This window comes from Sorex fumeus, unplaced genomic scaffold, assembly GCF_029834395.1.
Source record: "Sorex fumeus unplaced genomic scaffold, SorFum_2.1 ptg000241l, whole genome shotgun sequence".
NCBI classification, from domain to species: domain Eukaryota; kingdom Metazoa; phylum Chordata; class Mammalia; order Eulipotyphla; family Soricidae; genus Sorex; species Sorex fumeus.
Window position 1 is genome coordinate 762,784 of NW_026606298.1, and position 26,863 is coordinate 789,646.

Here is a 26,863-nt window from a genome sequence, read left to right on the forward strand (position 1 = left end):
GAAACACCCGTACCTTCACCAGTGCCCATTCTCCACCACCAAAAACCCTAGTATACCCCCATTCCACACCCTCCCTCCACCTGTGGGGCAGTTGATTTCCACATTACTCTCTCTCTACTTTGATCACATTCAATATTTCGACACCAGACCCACCATTATTATTTGAGATTTTACCCCAACACTCAGATATGCTGAAAAGGCAACAATAGACAATTTGTGTTCTCTTGCTGGTTATGAATAACATATGATGTCGCGTGGCTGCAGTAGGGCCATGTGATTTTGAAATTCCGAAAGAGAGGCCTATCTCTTGATGGGGAAAAAGAAGGCATGTGGAAGCAAACTCAAATATTCAGTAATCAAGTCCAATTATGTGTTCTGGATAATATAACGGAAGTGCTAGAGAGTCTGTGATGATGCAATTCACAGTGATAGGATGTAACAGCACTACTTGCAGTGAATGGACAATTTGGAGTAACCAGTATTTCAATGCCCGACGGAGACATCACAAATTTTTCCTCAGAGGCAGACGACCCAGGGCAGAGAGGATCATAAAGACGTGAGCTTAATTGTACTTGTATACATAGCTTGCCTCACTTAGAAAGGTTTTGACCTGGAATTCAGTTAGATTCATCTTGAGGGCCCTTGTTTGCTCCATAGTGATTGGTTCTACTTTTAAGGTTCATTCCAAAACTCTTGGGAATAAAACCCATTCTAGGAAATGGATACGTGTTTTTATTTTGCATTTGTCATTTGGGGACTATATTTTTTAGCTTGGGGTCGTAATAGTTGAGCCTGATTCAATATCATTTTTATGAAAACTGCATTTGAAATATGTCTATCTGGCCAATAATCCAAGTACTCAAATAGAATTAGCCATTGAAACTCAGTTTCCTACCTTGCTCCGTCTCAAGTTCTAATTCTACCTTAGTTTTCTGAACTTGAATGAGAAGAACAAATTGTTTTAAAATTGAGAAAACAATGTTTTGCAAAAGTCTAAATGCTTATGCCTTACCAGTCCCAAAATGCCAGGACCTCTCTATCACTGTTCATAGGATGCTTTCTGTCTGCCAACCTTCCTTCACTCTCCTTTTTAAAAACAAATTTTTGAATTAGTTTTCAATTGAATCATAGTGAGATACACAATTATAAAAAGTTGTTCATGACTGGGTTTCAGTCATACAATGTTCCAACACCCGTCCCTTCACCAGTGTTCATTTTCCACCACAAATATCCCGTTACCCTCCCCCCCCAAACACTATGGAAGCTCTCTTTCTGTCTCTCTCTCTGTCTCTGTCTCTCTCTTCCTCCCTCTCCCCGCCTCCCTCCCCCACCCTCTCCCTCTCATTGCCCCTTTTCCTCTCCTCCCCACCTCCCTCCCCCTTCTCTCTCCTCTCTCCCTCTCTCTCTATCTCCCTATTTCTCTCTCTCTGTTTCTTTCTCTCTCTCTCCTTTTGGGCTTTATGGTTTGTAATACAGACACTAAAAGGTTATCATGTATATCCTTTTATCCTTTAACTTGCTTTCAACACATTCTTGTCCAGAGTGATCACTTCTAACTATTATTGTCATACCGGACTGTACTCATTTATGGGACATAAAAAAAATAGTATGAGACTAATATTCAAGGTCAGGGAAAACAGGGATCAGGAGGACTGGTTAATGGTTGGAAGCTTGTCACAAGTTGTGTGGGGGTTAACGGACGTTTAGGATAGAGAAAGTACCAGTATCACTCTCTTGCTGGTTAACATTGATTCTTCTGTCAGAGTCTACAGGCTTGTTTTCAATGGGTGTTGTTTTCTTTTTGTTTGCTTTTTGGGTCACACCCAGTGATGCTCAGGGGTTCCTCCCGGCTCTGCACTCAGGAATTACTCCTGACAGTGCTTGGGGGACCATATGGGATGCCGGGTTCGAATCCCATTGGCCACTTACAAGGCAAACGCCCTCCCCGTTGTACTATTGCCTTGACCCCAAGGGTGTTGTTTTCTTGTTCTACTTCGTTACACACCACATATGAGTGAGGTACCCTGATAATATCTTCTTCCTCCTGATTCATTTTTCTTGTAGGCCCCCCCATACCCAATATGGTTGTGGCCAAATGTAAAATTTTAGTTTTTCTTTGGGCTGAGTAGCATTCCCTTGTGTATTGCTTCTTTTTTTTTTTTGAAACAAATAGATTTTATTTGGAGGATTTTTAAGGTGTGGAGGGGAAGAGAGTGAGAGAGAGAGTAATGTACTCAAGAGAGAACACAGGCTTCTCCAAGGGCAGAGAGAGCCCCTACACACATCCTAACATTAGACACAAAAGCATGAAAGTCCACATCTCAAGAGGGGAGATGCGGCGACACATGTACTCAGCCCACATGTGCTCGGCAAAGTGGGCGCAAGCAGCACCTGAGCTCAGGCAGCATATGCACCGTGTATTGTTTCTTTATCCATTCATTTGTCTCAGAACAAAGGGTTTTCTTAGATCTTGGCTATGATTAAGAGCAGTGCAATAAAAATAGGCGTGCTTATGTATTTTTGAAGGACGGTTCATGTACGTTCTCAGAGATACCAAGGAGTGGAATTGCTGGATTATCTTAGAGTTAAATTATTTTTTTGTTTGTTTGGTTTGAAGGCGGGGTGGGTGCATATCCAGCAGTGCTCAGGGCTTGCCCTGGCTTCGTGCTCATAAATCACTTTGGCTACCCAGCAGTGCTTGGTATCATATGAAGTGCTCATATCAAAACATGGCCAGCCACATCCAATTGTTTTCAGGCCACGCCTCAGGAGCTCATATGAGGTGCTGGAAACCGAAGCCAGGTTGGCTGCATAGAAGGCTAGCTAGCGCCTTACCTGCTGCTCTATCTCTTGGTCCTTCACTTTTATTTATTTATGTGTTTATTTAGTTATTTATTCTTGTAGTTTTGGGTCACATCCAGCATTGAATAAGGCTTACTTCTCTCGCTGTGCCCAAGGATCACCCCATTTAAAAATTTTTGATGGTCTCTCACTAACTGTATTGCAAACCATAATACCCATAAGTAGAAAGAAAGCAAGAGGGAAATTGTCTGGCCAGAGGGGCAGCAGGCAGTGATGGGATGGAGGCGAGGGTACTTTGGTGATGGAAAATGTACACTGGTGGAGGGAAGGATGTTCAATCATTGTATGACTGAAATTCAAACATGCAATTTTCAATTGTAACCATAGCTCACTGTTACATGTTTTTTTAATTTTTTCAATTAAAAAAATGGGGGAAGTCCTTATTCTCTTTTCCAGAGAAGGTGAGCGGGGTCTCCTTTTCACTGTATCTCTGACACACTGCATTTCTTCTTTTGTTTTGTCTCTGTATTTGCTTCTATTTTCTCACTAGTAGAACTAAGTGTTAGTACCTACTTCTCTGAGCTTGTTGTCAGGAGTAATTGCACTCATATATAAATTTTCTTTAATACTATCTGGATTATTGCAAATGTTTTAAAAATTTGCTATTATTTCACCTGGGCTGGAGCGATAGCACAGCGGTAGGGCATTTGCCTTACAAGCAGCCAATGTGGCCGACCTGAGTTCGATTCCTCCGCCCCTCTCGGAGAGCCCGGCAAGCTATCGAGAGTATCTTGCCCACAGGGCAGAGTCTGGCAAGCTGCCCGTGTTGTATTCGATATGCCAAACACAGTAACAACAAGTCTCACGATGGAGATGTTACTGGGCCTGCTCGAGCAAATCGATAAAAAACGGGAGGACCGTGACCATGACCGCTATTATTTCACCTAGGATAATAATGAATATTTTAAACTGATGCTGCTTTCAGTTCTAAAAGTTTGGTCCTAAAAAAGAGGTAGCACTTAGGTTATGGACATTTGACGGGCTCCTCTGATTTAGCTGGTGGGGAAATTTGCTTCAGAAAAGTCAAGTACTTCCAAGTTTTTCAGAAGATCATACATTTTGAACATTTTTTAAAGTTCTCAGATACTGCTGCTGCTAACCAGAGCCCATACTTTGGGGTAAAAAAAAATTCAGTATTTTAATCTTGGGTCTCAAACTGAATTGCACGTTGGAAGCACAGGAGACACTTTTTGCAATGCTGCTGGATACCCGCAGTGAATAAACAATTACAAGTGGATTTTCTGTGAAAAGGAAGAGTCATAGCCCATATAGAGGGTCTGTAATGAGTGTATTCTTTTACTATGTTCCTTGGATTTTCTTGGACTCTGAATGTTAATGAGCAGTAGAATTTGCCTATCAGCAAGAGGGGAAAAAAGCCTTGGAGACATATTTCTTGGCCAAGAGCTCCTGAATAGTTCGGTGGCACTGGGTAACATTGTGAGTCTCCTGAGTTCTACTCAGTAGATTTATCATTCGGTGACCTCCCATCCCGAAAAATTGGGGAATGTGATGGAAGCCTAGAACAAAGTCATACATGGTGCTGTAGATTGCCGCCACACTTCAGTTTGATTTCAGGGTTTTTCTAAATTAGAACATATTCCTTGGGGCTGGAGCCGGAGTAAAGTGGGTTAGGGGCTTGCCTTGTGGGCGCTGACCCAGGTTCGATCCTTGGCATTGCATTGGGATGCTAGGAGTTTGACCTAAGCCCTGTGTACTTTAGGGTATGACTCAAAAACAAACAAACAAACAAAAAAAAACCCCAAGGACAGTATAAAACTTTCCTTATTGAAAAACTACTTAAAATATGCCCATAATGCCAAGAAGTATGTAATTATGAATTGTGACAAAGAGAGTAACCCCTCCCACCCCTTTTGTCTTTTCTAAGGCTCCATGTAGTTTTTCTCCCTCCTTGCTGCTTTGGAATTTTGCTTTTTTCCTAATGAAAAACTCAGAGATGTCTGAAAATTTCAGGAAACGTTGAAAATTTTCTTAAGTGCAAGTTTGGTGACCTTCTGGGAATCTCGCCAGTCTCGTGTGTTTGATTCAGTGTTTAGTTTTGCTTTGACTTGTCTTCTTCTGATCTAGGTCAGTTTAGCCATGCTTGCAGCATTGTGTTACCCGTTAACTGTTTGTTTTTTCAGTTTTTGGTGTCAAGAAGAAAAGACTATAGACCAAGAAAATTTCCTTTTAAAGTTCAAAGTCAAATGAAGTTAGAGTATTGTTTAGGCTTTATGTAAAAGTTGTTCTTCTAACAATGTTCTTGGAAATTCATTCTTTTAAGTTTTTATTGTCTATGTGGCAAACAGAAACAATTCTGGGAACATTTATATAGTAATTTTGAAACTTATAAATGATTCATTGAATTTTTAAAAAGTACAGACCTGCATTGCAGAACATAATATTTAAAGGTAAGAGAGAGAAAAAGAGAGAGAAAGAGAGAGAGAGAGAGAGAGAGAGAGAGAGAGAGAGAGAGAGCGAGCACATGTTGGAACAGTGTATGACTGAAACCCAATCATGAACTACGTTGTAATAGTGTATCTAATCATGATTCAATTAAAACGTAAGTATGGAATATATACTGGGCTATGTATGGCTCAGTGTTAAAGGACTTGCCTTGCATATGTGAGGCCCTGGGTTCAGATCCCGGAGCTGAAAAATAAAAACAAAACTAAAACTTTTTTTAAAAAAAAACTGCATTTGGCACTTTATTAGAAAGAGAGAATTTGAATTCACTTTATGGGTGTACCTAGACTTGTATTTAGGAGTACCTACTGATGACAGAATATTAAAGATAAAGAAGGAAGAAATTTCTTTGTGTTTGGCCACTAATCCAATACCCATAGTGCCTCCCAAGTGGGTGGCTATGGGGGGCAGGGGTGGGGGTGGGAATCCGAGAGGCTGCTAAATCCAGTTTAGCCAGTCTATTCATATTCCATCGGCACTTTTCTTTTTTCTCAAATGGAAAACGTTCTTCAATTTGCTGTATAAAAATAGCATTTTATAAATATCTTTCAATGACAAAAATGTATAAAATGAGACTAGTTCTGATGTAAATTTAGAAAAATCAAGCTTAGCTTGATGTACCGCTGAGTTTCTTCTCAAACCACTTCGGAATCTCATTCTGCATAAGAGCATCTATGATTCTTTAGAAAGCCTGCAAATAATTTGAAATTGTTTCTTGGCAGGAAGTGGAGAGGTTATATTAGAGAGACTCTGTGGAAAAGGTCAACACCCAAGACCCTGAGAATGGAAGAGGAAGCCTCAGTTTCCCTTCACTAGCTGGCAAGAATGGTTTCATTTTAGTTGTCACTGCCCTATACTCTAAATATTTCTACAATTTCCCAGGGTTCTCCTTAAGTTCTCCTTAAGACGGTGAGAGCCTATAGGTTCTCTAGACCCTAAATTTTGCCCTAGGCTTTGGGCTTACAGGAGGTCAAGAGATAATATGACTATACCAAAATAAATGGTCAAAAAAGTAACTTAAAAGTTTTCAATAAGCAGACAGTCCCACCATTCTAAGTGAAAATACAAAATATTCATCTTATTTCAGTAACACAGGCCTTAACTGAACAAGACATTTCTGTGAAACAAGTACAAATCCTTTGATAACTTTGTAAGAGCCCTGCTACTTGACTCTAGTTATAGCCACTTGGCAGGAAATTATATAATTTCATCCGAGAGCTGAGGAACCTTACCTTTAATTTACCTGGAGGAACTTCTCTTTGTCCTCTGCTTTCCAAGAAAAATGTCTATCTTCTTCAAACTCTAAGTGTAACTCTAAGCAACTTACTCTATATTTTTTATTCCTGAAAGTATTGAAGGACCTTTGAAAGTAGCTTGAAAATATCAACATCAATATCAGAGGAGCAGCAGCTCCTCTATCAAGAATTCAAGTTAATTTGCTGCTTCCCGTAAGAGTGCCTACTTCCTTCGGCCCTCTGCTTCTTGTCCTTTTTATGTTTTCTTTTTCTTCCATGTAGAAATCACTTGTGAGTTAGAACCTCTGAACTATGGTCTGAAATGAGAGAGAGTATGAATGATAGGAAGCAGGAATGAAAGGGTAATACTTTTTTCTGTTTTGAAGTTAAATACTGTGCTCACCTTCAAAAGAAACAGTGACCAAAATACAGAAAGAGCCCACAGAATGGGAAAGAATATTTACCCAATGCCCATCTGATAAGGGATTCATATTGAGGATATACAAGACACTAGTAGAATTGTGCAAGAAAAAAATCTCCAAACCCATCAAAAAAATGGGGAGAAGAAATGAACAGAAGTTTCCTCAAAAAAAGAAATACAGATGGCTACAAGGCACATGAAAAAATGCTCCACATCACTAGCCATCAGGGAGATGCAAATCAAAACAACAATGAGATATCATCTCACACCACAGAAACTGGCACACATTCAAAAGAACAAAAGCAACCACTGCTGGCGTGGATGTGGGGAAAAAGGGACACTCTTCCACTGTTGGTGGGAATGCCTACCAGTCCAGCCTTTCTGGAAAACAATATGGACAGTCCTCAAAAACTAGAAATTGAACTTCCATATGACCTCATAACACCACTTCTGGGAATATATCCCGAGGATGAAAAAAGATCAGTAGAAATGACATCTGTACCTATACATTCATTGTAGCACAATAGACAGAATCTGGAAACAACCCAAGTGCCCTAGAACAGATAACTGGTTAAAGAAACTTTGGTATATCTATACAATGGAATACTATGCAGCTGTAAGGAGAGATGAAGTCATGAATTTTGCTTATAAATAGATAGACATGAAGAGTATAATGCTAAGTGAAATGAGTCAGAAAGAGAGGGACAGACATAGAAGGACTGCACTCACTTGAGTATCACGGTCCTCCCGTTGTTCATCGATTTGCTCGAGCGGGCCCAGTAACGTCTTTATCATGAGACTTGTTGTTACTGTGTTTGGCATATTGAATATGTCACGGGGAGCTTGCCAGGCTCTGCCGTGCGGGCGAGATACTCTCAGTTGCTTGCTGGGCTCTCCGAGAGGGACGGAGGAATCGAACTCGCGTCAGCCATGTTGGCTGCATGCAAGGCAAATGCCCTACCCGCTGTACTATGAGACTGACACCTAAGGATAGTAGATACACGGGACAGGTAGATTGCTCCATAGCTGGAAGGAAGCCTGCCTCATGAGCAAAGGGGAGAAGGCAGCTGGAATAGACAAGGGATGTCTAAGAAAAAGATGGCTGGAGGAATCAGTCAGGATGGGAGATGTGTGCAGAAAGTAGACAAAGGACCAAACATAATAACCTCTGAGGGTCTGTATTGCAAACCATAATGCCCAAAAGTAGAGAGAGAGAGAGTATGGTGAATATTGTCTGCCATGGAGGTAGGGGGAGGGTGGGAAAGGGAGGGTATACTGGGGATATTGGTGGTGGGGAATGTGCACTGATGGAGGGATGGGTGTGATCATTGTGTGATTGTAACCCAAACATGAAAGCTTGTAACTATCCATGGTGATTCAATAAAATAAAAATAAAATAAAATAAAATAAAATAAAAATAAATACTGTGTTCACTTAATACCTAATGCTTGTTTACAATAAGTGCTTACTTAACATAACCTAGAATGACATAGGCAGAATTCCCACTTGACTCCCTATGGAATGAGAAGAAAAGAGAAATAAAAGGCGGGTTTCAGAGCTCTTGGTGGGAAGTGGAAGTATCACATTCAGGTCCTGTCAACTTGATGGGAGAAGTATCCGAGTGTGTAACTCGAACCAGGGACTACCTGCAACCTGTGTTATCATTTCTATACTATTAGTAGATTAAAAGGGAACATTTTAATGCCATGTATTGAATAATGGCAGAGCCTGGCGAGCTACCCATGACATATTCGATATACCAAAAACAGTAACAATGACGGGTCTCTTTCCCCTGACCTTGAAAGAGGCTCCAATAGGGCAGCGTTGGGAAAAACGAGTAAGGAGAGGTTGCTAAAATCTCAGGGCTGGGACGAATGAAGACGTTACAGGCACCTGCTCAAGTAAATTGATGAACAATGGGATGACAGTGATAGAGTGATACGGTACTGAATAAATTGATATTTTTATATTATGCACTAAGCAAATCATGTTCTCATTTTGAGAAGGCTCTGAGCAGGAGATTGTAAACCTGCTGTTGTTTTTTTGATCCCAGTTTGCGGGCAATCACTCAAAAGTTTGTGACTTAGAGAAGTTTGAAGCAATGGGAGAGCTTAACAAGAGTGATATACAAACTTCCTTCACTGGGACCAAAGAAATAGCTCGAGTGGTAGAGCACAGTGCCAGAAATGGAAGGAACTGAGTTTGATTCTTTCTGCCATGTGGCTCTGGTGACTCCCAAGAATTGCAGAGCACTTTGGCACTTCTGCCAAGCATTGCCAGGTATAGCCTCACCCTGGCCTCCCCAGGCCCCAGGCCCTAGCACTGATGGGTGTGGTCCCTAGGAAGAGAAAAAATACTTTTTTCATTTTGTTATTTGTGTGCTGTTCTATTTGCTAGTTCTAAAGCATCATTTGCGGCTCTCTTCAAACAAACGGCAGTTTAGCACATTTATAGGTAGAGTCTGAGAAATGATGTAGAGTTCCTAAAATTACTACTGACAAATTTCTGGAGTATTCATTGAAGATGGATGTCAGTTGAGATTGAGGAATGAGGTAATTTAAAGAAAATTATAAATTCCTTTTCAGTCAATTTTTCTTTAACTCCCACATGGAGATGCTATTATAAAATGTCCCCTTGGTTTCCAACACTTGAGTTTTTTCTCTGTTTCATAATATTTAGGAAAGGTGTTGGGCCACACTCATGGGGTTGCTCCTGGCAGTGCTCAGGGGACCATATGTGGTGCTGGGGAGTGAACTGGGGCCCGCCAGATACAAAGCAAGTGCCTTATCACCTGTACTCTCTGATTCAGAATTATGGGTGTTTTGAAGAGAAGAGATGTTCATGTGAGAAATCAAATTATATTTAGAAGTCTAAATCGCATGTTTTCCAAATTAACAATTATGTTTGGTTGGTGGCACTTCTTGTCTACTTGTTTTCTGTCTTTTAAAAAATACACATGCATTAATTTTATCATGCAACATTGACTCCATAACTTGTTATGCACCATTGATTCCATAACTTGTTATGTGCACAGAAGCCTTTGAAATAGTAATTTAGAATTCCTACATGGATGAGAGATGATGATATAGATTCTTGTATTTGAAGTAATATTGTGCCAGATGTACTTTACTTTTAAATTCTACAAATTACAGATAGCAAAATCTGATTAAAATGATGTAAGAAATTTTTAAAAGCAGAAACAGTTTATTACTCTGCAAATGCCAAAAAAGGCTATTTCTCTAATACACATCATACTAAGAGCATGGTTATTTCATAGTTGTGGCCTGACTGTTACCACCATTTGACCCTGTGAATATATTTAATGATTTATTTATTTTTATTTTTATTTTTTTGCTTTTTTGGTCACACCCGGCGATGCACAGGGGTTATTCCTGGCTCATGCACTCAGGAATTACTCCTGTGGTGCTCGGGGGACCATATGGGATGCTGGGAATAGAACCCGGGTCGGCTGTATGCAAGGCAAACACCCTACCTGCTCTGCTATCCCTCCGCCCCTATATTTAATGATTTAAAGCTTAATTGTTTTATCTGTCAAGTGAGATTCAAAGGACCTGTTTCATGTGTCAAGGAGGCTCAATAAAGTAGTAGTGAATATAAACTGATTTTAGCATCGTTCCTGGCCCATGAAAAGTACCCAAATTACCACCGTTTTGTTGTTACCCCAAGTAGGCTGTTCTCTCTGCTTATAAACTTTCACACTGGTGATTTGGAGAACTTCTTGTGAAGTGTGCAAAGGACTTATTCTAAAGTATGTTACTTCTCTAAATGAGATCATCTGCTACACCAGTGTTTCTCAACCTTTCCCGCCTCTCTTCCAATTGCTTCCCTCCTTGTTAGTTCCTGTGGTCCTCCGTCCTACTAGTTGACCCCCTAATCTCCTATGGTGGCCTCCCTGATTTACCTGATTTTCACCCATGCCCACGTTGCATTATCTTTCTCCTCCTCCCCTTGAGAAATGCTGCTCCAAGCAGTCGGGGAGAAGAGATAACTCTATGTATTAGTCATCCGTTCCTGTTGTTCTGGGGGGAAGGAGTGAGTAGAGGCAGAGGAAACAGATCTCCTGAAGCTGGCAGCACTATCAAAGACTTGCAAGAGCACTTCCCGTGGGTAGAGTGTTGATTCTGGAGTTTCACAAGGTTGTCACTCTTTTCCATCTATGACTGGCAGAAAATCGGTGTGGGGGTACACCGTAACTTACTTGCGACTGCATACACACTGTTCTTGGATTTCGCTTCTGGATGTTAGCATTTCTAGAGATCTTTCTTTGGTTTGCTATCAGTAGACCATATCACTTGTTTATGAATATCAGAAGATAGTTTTTTTTACTGGGCAGATGTAGACCTGGGTTTCCGCACCGATGATGTTTTCCAGCCTTTTTGCAGCTGGAGTTTGGTGTATCGGTATTCATTGTTTATTCACTGAGCAACATTTTTGGAGTTTTCTGTAGAAAAACCTACACCCTATGGATGTAGCAATAATAACACCTGATGCTTGTGCTCAAAAGCTCAACATCTGTCAGCAGATATTCTCACAGATGCTCTGGATGTCAGTATTAGTCATTCTGTAACAGCTGCTAACCTTTTTCTACGGCTGCTTGTAGGAGAGAGCTTTGAGGTTGTGGTTGTGGGTTCATGCATTACTTTCCCCTACTCCCAGTGATTTGAAAGTTAATTATTAGGGTCTGGTTGGATCTCTATGATTTTCTCTAAAATTCTGGTGAGTTCTAAGTATATATCATACATCAGTAAGTTCCTACAAAGTACTTAGACATAACACACAGTCTTTTAAACCAAAACCACACTGAGAAAAACATAGTGGTGAATTGAATTCACTGTAGTTTGACAGAAGCTTGACAGAAGACATAGAGGCCTTGAGAAATTCAGAATCAATTTTCTTTAGACTTTGATCTTTGATGTCTGAGAAAAGTGAGTGGATTTTTTTTAATCTCTGAGTCTTTCTAAATTAGTAAATGAGTCTTTCATAAATAAATGAATGTCTGATTAATGACCTACATAGGCTAGTCAAAGTCATTTGTGCATCTGTGTTCTCTTAACAATTTTTCCGAATATTTCAAATTTTTAACTGGACAATGTAATTTCATATTGGACATTTTGGGGGCCAGATTTATTACATTATTAAACATGAAGCTTGAGTAAGTCAATGAGTTTGTGCTTTTAAGATTTTTTACATCATCTTGCCATGAATTTCTGCCAAGTTTGATTCCAAATCTCTCTTCTCATTGTAACCTGCCATGATTTTGACCTTTGAATGTCTCAACACATGACTTGCAATTCCAATTTCATATCTTCAAACTTGGATACTAATGAATTAAATTAAACACTAAATGTATGTTTTTCACTATATTACCTTCTTCATTTTATTCCTAAAGATGAGAATTAATCAAAAAGTTAGCTAGTAAAAATATTTTCTTGTTCTTTTTCTGTTTTCTTTTCTAAGAGTTAAGCAAGGCTAGTGGATTATTCAAGAAATGGTTTATTTCTTCTTCTTCTTCTTCTTCTTCTTCTTCTTCTTCTTCTTCTTCTTCTTCTTCTTCTTCTTCTTCTTCCTCCTCCTCCTCCTCCTCCGCCTTCTTCTTCTTCTTCTTCTTCTTCTTCTTCTTCTTCTTCTTCTTCTTCTTCTTCTTCTTCTTCTTCTTCCTCCTCCTCCTCCTCCTCCTCCTCCTTCTTCTTCTTCTTCCTCCCATACCCAGTGGTGCTCCAGGGTTAATCCTGGCTCACTCAGGAGCTACTCCTGGCAGGTGGACCATACAGAGTGTTGTGGACAGAACTCGTGTTGGCTATGTGCAAGGCAAGAGCCCTACCCACTGTACTCAGGAATCAGAAAGTGCCCTCTGTTCTCCCTCTCACTCTATCCCTCTCCCTCTTTCTTTCTCTCTCCCTCTCCCACTTGCTTTCCTCCTTCCTTTTCTTATTTTTGGAGGGGTGTAACACACCCAGCAACGCCCAGGACTTACTCTTGGTTCTGCACTCAGGGATCACTCCTGGTGGGGTTTGGGGGTCTGAATGGCGTGCCAGGGATAGACCCTGATAGGCCATATGCAAGGCAAGTGTCCTACTAGCTGAACTATCTTTTCGGCCCAGTCCAGGCAGTGTTTTCAAGGACTCTGTTTTATAGAGAGCTGTTCAAACCCCTACACCCAGCAACAATGAATCAATGAATTGAGCTGTGTTTCTGTAGAGTGCAAGACATTGCTAGTATCTATTACTCTAGATTCTGGAACAAAAGGTTCACAACTGCATTTTGCCTACCATACCCCTTTCAGAAAAAAACAGATACTCAGTGCCACCACCCCTTCAAATCAACTTTCTTTAAGCGAACCGACAGAATTCCCACCTGCACAACTGCACATGAGGCTTCTATGGCCCCATGAGTGTTTCTAGTGACCTTTTGTGAAAGTGTCACCCTCTTTGAAAACTATTATGGTCTAGATGCTAGAGACTTTACAATTTAGGTTTTTTCCTTCAAAATGTTCTTCTCCTCAAATTTCTGCTTTCTCGTGGTCATCTAATGATATGTTTTAAGGAAAAGGGAAAAGGAGAAGGCATATATGCAAAGGTATTTTGGATGTTTTCAATGGAAAATACAGGAATTTAGATATACCAAGCGAACAGTGGGCACACAAAAACTTTTTGGGGAGGGGATCACAACCAGCAATGCACAGGGGTTACTCCTGCTTTGCACTCAGGAATTACTCCTGGTGGTGCTCGGGGGACCATATGGGATGCTGGGGATCAAACCTGGGTTGGCTGCATGCAATGCAAACACCCTACTCACTGTAATATCGCTCCAGCCCCACCAAAAAAACTCTTAAGAAAGCCATTGGTCTATACTTCATCCCTCTTACAGCAAAATGTTGGTAATTGTGGAAACAATGCATGTGTGTTACATGAAAAGGGAAAGACAATTTAATGCCAGTGTCTAGTGGATAGAAGTTAGCCATTGCCTCTTTATAATCTAGTTGAGACATGAACTATTTCAAATACAAATTTTAGGAAGTAAAATAAAACTATCATTTAGGTCCAAATAATCCGAAGTTTGGCATTGTGAGAAATTGGGTCTATTTTATTTTCTTTATAATTTTCTTCATAGCAGATGTGCAATTTAAATTTCTTTTTTTCCCCTCTAGGGCTGGGGTACACCCAGTGGTGCTCAGGGCTTACTCCTAGCCCTGTGTGAGGGATCACTCCTGGTGGTGTGTGGGGGACCAGCTTTGGTGCCAGGGATTGAACCCAGGTTAGCCATATGCAAGGCTAGCACTTATCTTACTCACTGTAGCATCTATGGCCCCTGAACTTACTTCTAGAAATATAGATTTAGACAAATGGTTTGACTTCAATTCCGTAGTCAACATAAATCAGAGTGATGGAAAGTATCTGGAAGTTAATTTTTTTAAAATCTAATTTTTTCATCTATTATTTAGGCCCATGCTCAGGGAATTTTCCTGGCATGGTACTCAGCTGTCACTCTTCTAGGGTTGCAGGAACTATGAGATGTTGGGGATCAAACATCCTGTAGAAGGATGATATGTAGGGGCTAGAAGATAGCACAGAAAATAGGGTGCTTGTTTTGCACATGGCCAACCTGTATTGACTCCCTGGCACCACGGAGGATGTCCCAAATCTTACCAGGAGTGATCCCTTAATGCAGAGCTGGGAGTATGTCCTGAGCACTGCTAGATGTAGACCAAAACCAAACAACAAAAACACATGTATGTCACCTCATGAGATGGGGGAGGGGGGGTGGAACTGGTACGTCCTTCTTGCCCTGCCGAGAACACAAGTTGCCCCCCAAGAATGGCTCTCTGGCATGGCCATGGCCCCCGAGGCACAAGGACCTAATTCGGAACCCAGCAGTTTTGGGCAGAAATGTGAATAGACTATGCATTAAGCTATGGTGCCATGCCCCCCTTGGAGGGAAAGAGTGTCTGTTTCTTCCACCTTTTTACCCACCGGTTGTGTGGCAGCCGCTGCCTCAGAGTTTATTGGACAGCCAGGTATGAGCCGGCAGTGATGGGACAACTGCGGTCTCATGGGATGAGGGGCAGAACCAGCACATTCCAAGACCACGAGTTGCCCCCAACGAGTGGCTCTCCGGCACAGCCATGGCCCCAGAGGCACACAAACCAATCTTGGAACTATGCGGCTTTTGGCAGAAATCCCTCCAGACTTAATTAGTAAAATATCAGAAATCCAAAACTGTGCGGCCACAATAGTGGTCGCACGACATCATATGGTCTACATGACCAGCAATAGAAAACAAATTATTTCACGATGCCTTTTCAGCAGGTCTGATTGTTGGGGGGAAATTCCAAATAATAATGGTACATCTTTTGTCAAAATAACAAATGTAATCAAAGAAGAGAGAGAGTCAAGTGGAAATCATTTGCCTCACAAGCAGGAGGAAGGGTGGGATGGGGGGTATATTGGGATTTTTGGTGGTGGAAAGTATGCAGTGGTGAAGGGATGGGGGTTTGATCATTGTATGACTGAGACTTAAACCTGAAAGCTTTGTAACTGTTCTCACGATGATTCAATAAATTAAAACAAAAACAAAAATGCAGTTATGTCGGCCTTTGAGCTATCTTCCTTACCTAAGACATTTTTTTAACCCCCAAAATATTTGATGCCTTAGCACTTTTTGCAGAATATCTAATGTGCTATTTATCCAATACCAGGTACCTCCAATGATGGGAAACTTTCAGATTTTGGGACATACTATTCATTTAAAAATTCCTTAAATTAAGGTAAAAACTTTCTCCCTCGAATTAGCAGGTATTGGTCCTAATTCTGTGAAAGGAACGAGTTGATCTTTTTTCCCCCTGATGTGTCAGTTTTAACAGGTTTGAAGATAAGTGGGACTTGAGATTCAAAGCTGGCTTTTTGTATGTGGTGGCTTTGAATTACATCTTCTCTGTGGTTAGAATTCCCTGGACATATGCAGTATCTCTGATGGTTGTTTGCAGAATTGAAAGGAGGTAGCTCTATTTTTTTCTCCTGTAGCTCAGGAGCAAACTAATCATTAGTAGTTATCCCTTGAATGACTTTAATTTACCATTACCTGCTCCTCTTCAAGCAACAGACCGAGCATTCTGCACTCAGATTTTTGAATCCTAGGACATTTTTCTGTTTCTTTTGAATTTAATCTCATTGAGGTTGGCCCACATGCATTACTACTTTTCAAGTGAAATCTTTGAAAATCCCAAGTATTTATTCAGCCTGTTAGAAACTTTCTCTGCTTTGTCTGAAAATTTGAAGCTTATTATTATTATCCTCAGTAAATTATGAATAACCTAATTATTGAGGTAAAGTTATAAAAAATACTCGAGAATCTACCATGTTTGCAACTTATAGTGCTCTTTATTGGGAAGCTTTCAATTAGTTTTATAGCCAATTACATATACATGTTTTTATTTTATTTTTTGCTTTTTGAATCACACCTGGTGATGCACAGGGGCTACTTCTGCCTCATGCACTCAGAAATTACTCCTGATAGTGTTCGGGGACCATATGGGATGCTGGGAATTGAACCTGGATCGGCTGTGTGCAAGGCAAACACCCTACCCACTGTGCTATTGCTCCAGCCCTGCATATCTTTATTTTAAAGTATGATAAGCACAATATTATGTGAGATTAGCCCAGCAAAAAGTAAGGTCAGTTTGATCTGGTTATTTTTAGAAATTAACCAGCATTAGATAGTGGTCTTTAGCTCATTTGGTTGTGTAAATTTTTAATAAATAGGAACTAGGTTTTGAATATGGGAAGAATCTTCCATAGATTCTTGGAAACTGTCAAAGGACTTTATACCCAGAGCAGTTCCTCTACCAAAGTCAGTTTGTTCAATGGTGGTGGGGGATTTGTTGTTTTTAATCACTATTGTTATTATAAAGCATCAAAGGAGATCATATTCTTCAAGGAAACTACATTGTTTGAGAAACTGCTGTATTTCACAAGGAATACCAGAACATCAGCCAACCAAAGAGAATACAGGCCTGGTTAGAAAATGATTGTATATGCAACCTCCATAGTAAAGCTGTTTGGCACCAACTGATTATAGCCTGGACCTACAACTGTTTTCACCCTTTTCTTGTGGTTTATCAGAGACATATATATCCTTTTAGTTTCCAGAGCTATTTCTCGTCTTTCCTTTCCTCTTGCATATGCAGATTACACCACAATTTTGCAGCTTTCTGATGTTTATTATTCAGCTGAGCCCTGTTCACTTAGGTGTTTCATGAAAAAACGGTTTAGAACTGTCAATAGCACTGTAGCACTGTCGTCCTCCTGTTGTTCATCGATTTGCTTGAGCGGACACCAGTAATGTCTCCATTGTGAGACTTGTGACTGCTTTTTGGCATATTGAATACACCATGGGGAGCTTGCCAGGCTCTGGTGTGCCGGCGGGATACTCTCGGTAGCTTGCTAGGCTCTCCGAGAGGGATGGAGGAATTGAACTTGGGCCGGCCATTTGCAAAGCAAACACCCTACCCACTGTGCTATGGCATCGGCCCTTTCTGGTTTTTTTTTTCCTATTCTCAAAACTGTCAATAGGAGTGACTTATTTAAAGGACTTCATAAAATAGACCCAGTGCAAGGAAAAGGGCTTAGTGAATGCGGAGAAAAGAATCATTGTGTGGAGAAATAGGAAATCAGGTATTTCACATCTAGGAACTGGAATTACTGCATAGAAACAGTCTCTAAAACAGTGAAGATATTCTTTCTGCATGAGGAGTGGTGGTCAGTTAGTTGAGAGTTGTAGGACAAAAAGAAATGAGAAAAAAAAAACTTTCAAGAGAAGGACTAGTGGGGCTTGAGTGATAGTACAGCGGGTAGGGCGTTTGCCTTGCACGCAGCCGACCCGGGTTCGATTCCCAGCATCCCATATGGTCCCCCGAGCAACGCCAGGAGTAATTCCTGAGTACATGAGCCAGGAGTCAGCCCTGTGCAATGCCATGTGTGACCCAAAAAGCAAAGAGAGAGAGAGAAGAGAGAGAGAGGATTAGCTTTTAAGAGAAAAGTGAAAGAAAAAGAAACAACCCAAACAACAAAACTGAGTGTCTTATGAAAGGAGCGTGGCTCAAGGAATTATTTTCTAGCATAGGCAAACCTTTCAGCAGAGGAGAAAAAGGAACTGGCACTGAGCAAGGGGATGAGGGGAAGGAAGAAAGTCATCTGTGAAATGAAGAGGTCATTCATTAATAGGTGAGCATTTATATAGGTGCTTTTGCATTTGTTGTAGAAGCATTTGCATTTTTCTGCTACACCAAGAAAATGAAGTTTCATTGGATGTTAGACGAAGGTAAATGGTAAGTTTCTGAAGCTATAAAGATTTCTTGGGTAACATATGGTCCTTGGAAATGGACAATTCTAAATGAAGAAGATTAAGAAAAGAAATATAGTCATTCTGCTTTCAAGACATTGTAGTTAAAAAGCATGTATTTCCCAAAGTTTTTTTTCTGAGATATTATGAATGAACTCCAGACAAGTTCTTTCAAATGATTGTTGGCTATCATCATACTAGACTGGCCATCTTTAGTACCTGGACTGCTCATGCTTAAAATTTGCTCCGTTTATCTCACGAGTTGGTATTCTTCCCAAATGCTGAGAAGAAAGAGACTATACAGTTAAGAGGGAAGACTTAAAAGTGAGTATCAACTTTGATGGCTGTACTTTCCTTCAAGCTCTCAAGAGTGTCAATATTGAAGTGGGTAAGACAAATCACTTCCCGTGTTTTCATAATTTTTTATTTCTCATTGCTGACCTGAGGATCTGAGAGCCAGTGGTTGATGTGTGAAGATATCAAGTTCACTGCCTCGGCCTTCTCCCTTTCTTTTTAGGGATCATACCTTTAGAGATAACAACATGGCTATGAGGCTTGATGCAGATGAGACAGAAGTGGCAACCACAGGTCTCCGCGTTCATTCACGATCCCCAGGTTCTTCAATATTTTCAAGATTGAAAATTGGAAATAATAAACATGCTCAGACTCAGATTTGGAAATAAAAAAAAGTTTATTGGAAAGAGAAAGGAAAACGAATTCCCCATGTGGGGAGGAGCTTAGTATAGGACTAAGTTAAAAGTAAGAGTTTTGTGCAGGTCTTTTTTAAATTTTTTATTTTTTAAAATTTTTATTAGTGAGACACCATGAGGTACAGTTGTAGACTTACAAATTTTGTGCTTGGGTTTCAATTATACAATGATCAAATACCCATCCCTCCACCAGTGCCCATTCTCCACCACCAATGATTGATCCCAGTATCCCTCCCATATCCCCATGCCCCCCATCCCACCCCACCTCTGTGGCAGGGCATTCCCTTTTGTTCTCTCTTTCCTTTTGGGTACTGTGGTTTGCAAAAGAGGCATTGAGTGGCAATCATGTTTGGTCTATAGTCTACTTTCAACATGCTTCTCCCATCCTGGGAGGATCCTCCCAACACCCTTTACTTGGTGCTCCCTACTCTATCTGAGCTGCCTTTTCCCCTAGCATGTGTGGTTGGCCTCTAAGCCATGCATTTCTTATCAATCGACTAGTATTACAGAGAGAGAATGCCGGGAATCTACAGCATGATCAGGCTGTTTGAGTCTTTCTGGCCATCTGCCTCAGGTATTGTCCATTATCTTAGTCTCCCTGTGAGCCTAAGCTCAGGGGCAGAATTCTATGATGACCAATTATTAAAACCCAGGAATTTGCAGGGAATTGAAAATATAAGATGGGCTAGCCAAAGGTGGGACTGCTCACAGCAGCTTGCAAGGGAAAACTGGGACTTTTTTCAGTCTTAGTTCTGTAAGTAAGTGCTGAGCTTTTTTTTTTCTTTCTTGATGATACCTTTTTTTTTGGGAGGGAGGTGTTGAGGCATGTGTGTGAGTGTTGGGTGTGAGTGTTGGACTACAACTGGCAGTGCCCAGGAGCTGCTCTTTGCTCTGTGCTCTGGGGACCATATGTGGTAACTGGGGGTTGAACCCTAGTCAGTTCCATGTAAGGCTAGTGCCACAACCGTTGTACTGTGATCCAGATAGGGCAACTTCCTATTCTTGGGTTTCGTTAGTGGGGGGAAGTACTTGTGACCTGCTGTGCCTAAAACCGAAACTCCAGATTCCTGGATTCCAATGAATAGAAATGGAGAATGCCACATAAAAATGTCCAGGAGCAGACTTTTCTCTCCTCAGTTGGGCAAGTTACTTCCTGTTCCGTCCGAGAGACATTTTTCTCTTTTAGGGTCATTTTCCTCCTGTTCTGAGATTTCTCTTTTTTCATCTTGTGAGTAATATTGTTCCTCCAGGTCTTCCCGGCAATATACTCTATGGTGTTGGGAAGAAATAATGCTCAGTATTAATCTGACAGTATTCTATAGCACCTGTAATTGCAGAAAGGAACAAAAGTCAATTTACCTCCTGTTTTATTGTTTACTCGATGAAGAGAACATTTTGGACAGAGCACTATGTGACAGTCATAATTGCTCCTTTGGGCCATTGAGTATTAGGACTCCAGGGATCTTTTTTACAATTTCACATGAACAGTGTTTGGATGATGTGGGAAAATAAAAAGCATCTCGTTTTGGATAAAGTCTGATACATTGTAATTCTGAGAGTGCACTTGGCACTTGCTTGAGAAATATCAGTTTTTTCGCCTGAACCAAATCCAGTGCAGCTGTTTCAGCTTTAGACCATTGAATTTGAAAGTCTGTGAAGGGAATGCAACCACTAACTTTGGAGTGAACAATGAGACATGTAAGTTTCTCACCTCATAAGTTTCTTACTGCAGATGGTAAATTTGCTCATAATCATGCTATCATATATTTGAAAATTGTGGTCTCCTAAAGGTTTAAGCCTGCAAGAATTTTTATAAATATTTAATGGCAATGTCATCTCCTATAATTCAGCTTCTTTATTATACTAGTCTCATAGAGCGAAAATTTAAAATTTTCTTTTTAAACATTGTACACTATTATCATTTACCAAAGCATGGGCTGAAGTATTTATAAACTAAAACATTTTTTAGTTTCTTGGCTGAGTTCCTTCCTTCCTTCCTTCCTTCCTTCCTTCCTTCCTTCCTTCCTTCCTTCCTCCCTCCCTCCCTCCCTCCCTCCCTCCCTCCTTTCTTTCTTTCTTTCTTTCTTCCTTCCTCCCTCCCTCCCTCCCTCCCTCCCTCCCTCCCTCCCTTCTTTCTTTCTTTCTTTCTTTCTTTCTTTCTTTCTTTCTTTCTTTCCTTCTCCCTCCCTCCCTCCCTTCTTCCTTCCTTCCTTCCTTCCTTCCTTCCTTCCTTCCTTCCTTCCTTCCTTCCTTCCTTCTATCCCTCTTTCTTTCTTTCTTTCTTTCTTTCTTTCTTTCTCTCTCTCTCTCTCTCCTTCCTTCCTTCCTTCCTTCCTTTCTTTCTTTCTTTCTTTCTTTCTTTCTTTCTTTCTTTCTTTCTTTCTTTCTTTCTTTCTTTCCTTCCCTCCTTCCTTCCTTCCCTCCTTCCTTCTTTTTTTGGTGGGATAATACCCAGGTGTGCTCAGGGCGTACTCTTGGATCTGCACTTAGAGATTACTCCTGGCAGTACTCAGGGGACCATGTGGGATCCTGGGGATCAAAACTGGATATGCCTGGGCAGGGCAAGTGCCTTACCTGCTGTACTATCTCTCCAGCCCTTGGGGTTAATTTTTGCTAGGAAAGTCTCATTATTTACTTAGTTTGAAGTGTAGAATTGTCAGTTTCCTGAATGCCAAGCATAGTTTTATTCAAACAGAATAAAGCACATTCCAATGTCCAATTGTACAACCCTCTCTTTTATTTAATAGTACTACCTCTCTCTTGCCATCCAATTTGGCAGATCCTCAGAAATTAACTGCAATATTTCTTTGCTAAGATTTTTTATGTGAATGGAGAACAATGTAAAACCGTTCATGAAATTCCATATTCTAGGATTTGAAGCCAATCTGTAAACACTCAGTGGGACTTGTGTAATGCATTTCATTTATTTAAAATGAAATGGAGCATGTCAAAGAATTATTTTTCATCTGGGTAGTTTAGCAATTAAAAAGACTATCATAAAAGTGAATGAACGGAATGATACCTGGCATGTCTTTGGAGCACTTTGTTCTGTTGTAGGTGTTTGTGTCACACGTGGACGTGCTCAGGGCTTACTTCTTCCCCTGCACACTGAGTTTGCCCCTGATGGTGCTTAAGGACTTAAACCCAGATCAGCTTCATCTAAAGCAAGTAGGCACTCACTGTCTAGATCCTTTGGAGCACTTTGAATGCAATTCCAATTTGTATTAGTATGGTCAATTTGATTATAAATATTGAGTCATTTATTAACATAGATCTGCTTAACAGTAATGAAAGAATTTGGTATTTTTAGTTTTAAAATCTGGGTCTTAATGTTGTATTTAGTAGAGTAAGTCATTAGGTATGTTAGTTAAGTGACTGGAAATATGCTTGCCCAGCATATATGAGACTCTAAATTTTATGTGTGACCTTTCTTGCCCTCCAAGACCTCCTAGCACTTCTAGGTTTATCTAGTGGGTCTTTAGCACCTCCTCTGTGTGCCCTTGGGGGCCAGAGCACTGCTCATCAGGCCTGAAACACCAGGCCAGTATTTCTGGGTGTGGACCCTATAAAGAAAAGAGAAGGAAAACTGTGACCAATTTGAAATGGAAGGTGTTTTTTTTTTTTTTTTTTTTTTTTGCTTTTTGGGTCACACCCGGTGATGCACAGGGGTTACTCCTGGCTCACACACTCAGGAATTACTCCTGGCGGTGCTCAGGAGACCCTATGGGATGCTGGGAATAGAACCCTGGTCAGCCGCGTGCAAGGCAAAGACCCTACCTGCTGTGCTATCACTTCAGCTCCCTGGAAGAGTTCTTTAAACTTACTCTTTACTCCCTAGTTTTAGAGATACTAAAATCCAGCCAGGTTTGTTTTCTTGACCACACTCCTACAGTGTCTTAGTGGTCTTACTGCATCTGGTCCAGCTGCCAATACGATCCTTTTTTTTCTCCACAATAAGGCCAGGAAGGAACTGAATATTGTGACTCATCACTTTTAAGCAAGTTGCAGTTACTGAGCCCAATCTAGTGCTTCCTTCAAAAACAAATGAAGGATGTTCATCCTTTTTCCGTCCTAGAGCTTCCTTTTGCAAGGATGAAAGAATTGCATGATAGTTTATTTTTAAGGATGGTCTTTTCACTTTCCGTCCTCTTAAGCATACTTAGTCATGTTTTATTTGGTCCTCTTGAATGTCAGGATGGTAGAGTGTATTAGTTCACACTGACTCTATTTTTCCTCAGGAAAACTCCTTGGCATACCTAGCAAGTATCAATGGGGCCATCTGGGAGGTAGTTGATTGCACCACCCGAAGCGTTAGGTTATCCTTGGCTATTTAGTAAGCGTTTTTCCTGTAGAAACAAAATGTTGGCTTTTGAACTGGCAGTGTTCTGAAGGATAGGTACAGGGAAAATGGCAGTGCATCTAAGGGAATTCTACATTGAATTGTATGAACTTGTTAAAATTTAGAACTGTGTAACCTGTGCAAGAAACTAGAGACAATACTGCTTGCGAGATTTAAAATGTTCATTATGGGCTGGAGCGATAGCACAGTGGGGAGGGCATTTGCCTTGCATGTGGCCGACCCAGGTTCTATTCCCAGCATCCCATATGGTTCCCCAAGTACCTCCAGGAGTAATTCCTGAGTGCATGAGCCAGAAGTAACCCCTGCACAACAACAGGTATGACCCAAAAGGCAAAAATAAATAAAATTAAAAAAAAAACAAAATGTTCATTATTCCTTTAATTATTAAAGCAAAAGTGAACTTAATAAAATTACCCATGATAATGTTTTATAAGTTAATAGCAATGCAAAGTGAAAAATGTATATGGCCATTGATCTTGATCAGGGGAACTTTAAAAATAAGTAATCAAGAAAATACAGCTCTGTAGAGTTAAAGTAAATCTTTTGAGACTTGAAAATTTTTTCAAGAAACAAAAAACAATGGTACTGAATAATTCAGAATTATAATACTAAATATTAATTGCATCTTGTCACTTAATGATCTTTCTTACTTGATTTATTATTGAAAGAGCATAATGTTAAGGAAAGAATACAACTTGTACTCAATTATTTGAGATTGATACCACAGAGGAAAACCAAGTTTCCCCCAATCTTTTATGGTTGCCATAAAATAGTGTATTAGAATAGGCTATTATAGAAATTGATGTATCTGGCTTAGTTGAGACCCACATAGAATAATGAGCTTCAAAAATATTTTTCAAAGGATCCACAAGAAGAGGCACATTTTACATTCAGGGATATCTGTATTTGATAGGTGTATATTAAATATTGTTTCATGATAAAAATCTGCCTTTCTGCATGCATTAAGTTTAACATTTCCCATTATATTCCATTTCATCCAAAGATACTGATCTTAACCCAGTAAATCAATTTTATTATCTACTAATGGGTTATGGTATATAGTTTAACTAACACTACCATAAACGTTCTTCAACATTTTGGGGATGGGATATAAATTTGTAGTTATGTGGGATTTTTATTAGCTATTTACTAAATATATTTCAGGTACATTGTAGTTCAGGCTAACAAGGTCAATAGAAATTGGCAAATATTCCTGGACTAACGCATTTAATTGGCGGTTTTAGACTAACTTTTTAAATTGAAGTAAAATAAGTTTATGGTTTTATATAGGTTTCATGTGTACTGAAGTAAAAAGTCTAGGCATCAGTTACCATATCATTGACCTCCAGTCCTTCCCTTCTTTCTCTTCTGGTAAAGAACCATCATTTTTGTTTTTATAGTCACTGAGATTTTTTTTCATTTTCTGGTTTGGGGTCACGGTAAGCTGCGCTTAAGCTTTCTCCTGGATCTATGCTTAGCAGCTGCTCCTGGAAGTGCTCATAGGACGATGTGCAGTGCCAGGGATTGAACTGGAGCCAGTTACATGCAAGGCAGGCACCTAAACTTGTGTACTATCTCTCTGGCCTCCGTTTTGTTTTGCTTTCATTTGTTTTACTTCTTTACTACACAAGCGCCATTATATGGTGTCCATCTTTCTCAGCTTGGCTTATTTCACTTAGCATGAACTCCGTATAAATCCGCCCAATGTTGTTGCCAGTGGCAGGATTTCATCTTGTTTGTGGATGAATAATATATCAGTACGTACATAAATCACATCTTCTTTATCCATTCATCTGCCTATACTCTTGGGTTATTTCCAATTCTTGCTTATTATGGTTTGTTTTGTTTTTGATTCACACCCAGAGGGGCTTAGGGGTAAGTCCTGACTTTGTACTTCTGGAGTGACCCCTAACAAATTCTTGGTTAGGAATAATGTTGATGAGAGCATAAAGATGCATGTGTCTCTTGGAATTGATATTTTTTATAATCCATAAATATTCTGAAATGGGATGACAGACCCCTAGATGTGCCCTCTGCTATGGTAAGTGACCTTGCTCCTCAGATGGTGCTAAGGATATTGAATGGAATTGCAGCCAACCCAAAGTTGATTTATAAGAATAACATTTTAGTTATAAAGCAGCTTTTGGATATAGACTTAGCATAGCCTAATCTCTTCCCAAATGGCAGGGGAAAATTCGATGATATGTTTTAGTGATAGGAAACTTGAAATATTAACTAAAAATACCTACAAGTTAAAAAGTGAGTTTTATAGTCTCTGACTTTGAGACAATGTGTTCTTTGCAGAAAATATGAAAAAAATCATAAAAAGGTACAGATCCATAGTCCTACTATCTTGAGTTAACAATTTTTAACATTTCTGTAAAAGAGATACATTTTTACATAATGAATTAGCTTGATTTTGCATTTAGTCTTTTCTCTGAAGGGCATGTTTGAGTCATTAAATATTCTTGTAACTTGCCTTTGTCATACACCATCTTGTAACTCAACTAGGAATTATTTAGTTCTTGTTTGATTTAGAGATTTCAGTTTGGTTCAACACACGGATTTTCGATGCAGTAAAATCTTAGCCCTGGCATTGGAAAGCAAAACGTAAGCCAGGGCAGGGTTCACATTCACTCACTCTACTTATTGTCAGCTGAATGTCCCCATTACTCCACTCCTGGCTCATAGTGAGTCCATATATTCAGCTGCCAAGTAGGCAATTCCATAAATACACACTTCCTGTGAAACTGATCCTTAATTTTCTAGAAATCCAGTCATTTCTCAGTTCCTCTCTCTCCTCCAGCCCCCAGCAAACAGATTCGATTTTTCCTTCTGAGTTTTCTCAGGAGACAACTTCGCCATCCACCAAACCCTGAAACCACTGCTAGGGTCATCTTCTTTTCTCTCCACCCTGATAGAATCAGCGAAACTTAGTCCCTTTCAGCTACTGTCTATATCAGAACTCTATTCCCGCTCCCTCTGTTTCCCATCAGGTTCTCACTGCTTCTCAGTGGCTCTTCCAGTGAAATATTCTCCCTTTTGCTACTGTAGTAATGTGAGTCAATATATTGGAGTCTATGGTTAAAAATCCACCTGTGGAATCCTATCACAGTCTTGAAGACAAAGTCCATCCTACTTCACATTATTAAAAATTATGTGTTCGCATTATTAAAAATTACATAATATAAAAATTATTAAAAATAACTTCTTTGCTGAGTACCTTCCAGGTATTGTCATTCATTCCTCCCCCTTTTACACACACACACACATACACACAACACACATTGTCATCCACTCTCCCCACATTGTTCACACTTGTAAAGAAAAGATAGAACAAAAAGGAGGACCATTCCATATTGGTAGGATAGCGTATTTATTTATTTTCTTCATGTTTTCATCTTTAACCAGATCTTTCCCAAATCTCTCCTGTTTTTTAAAGCCCCTTAAAAAA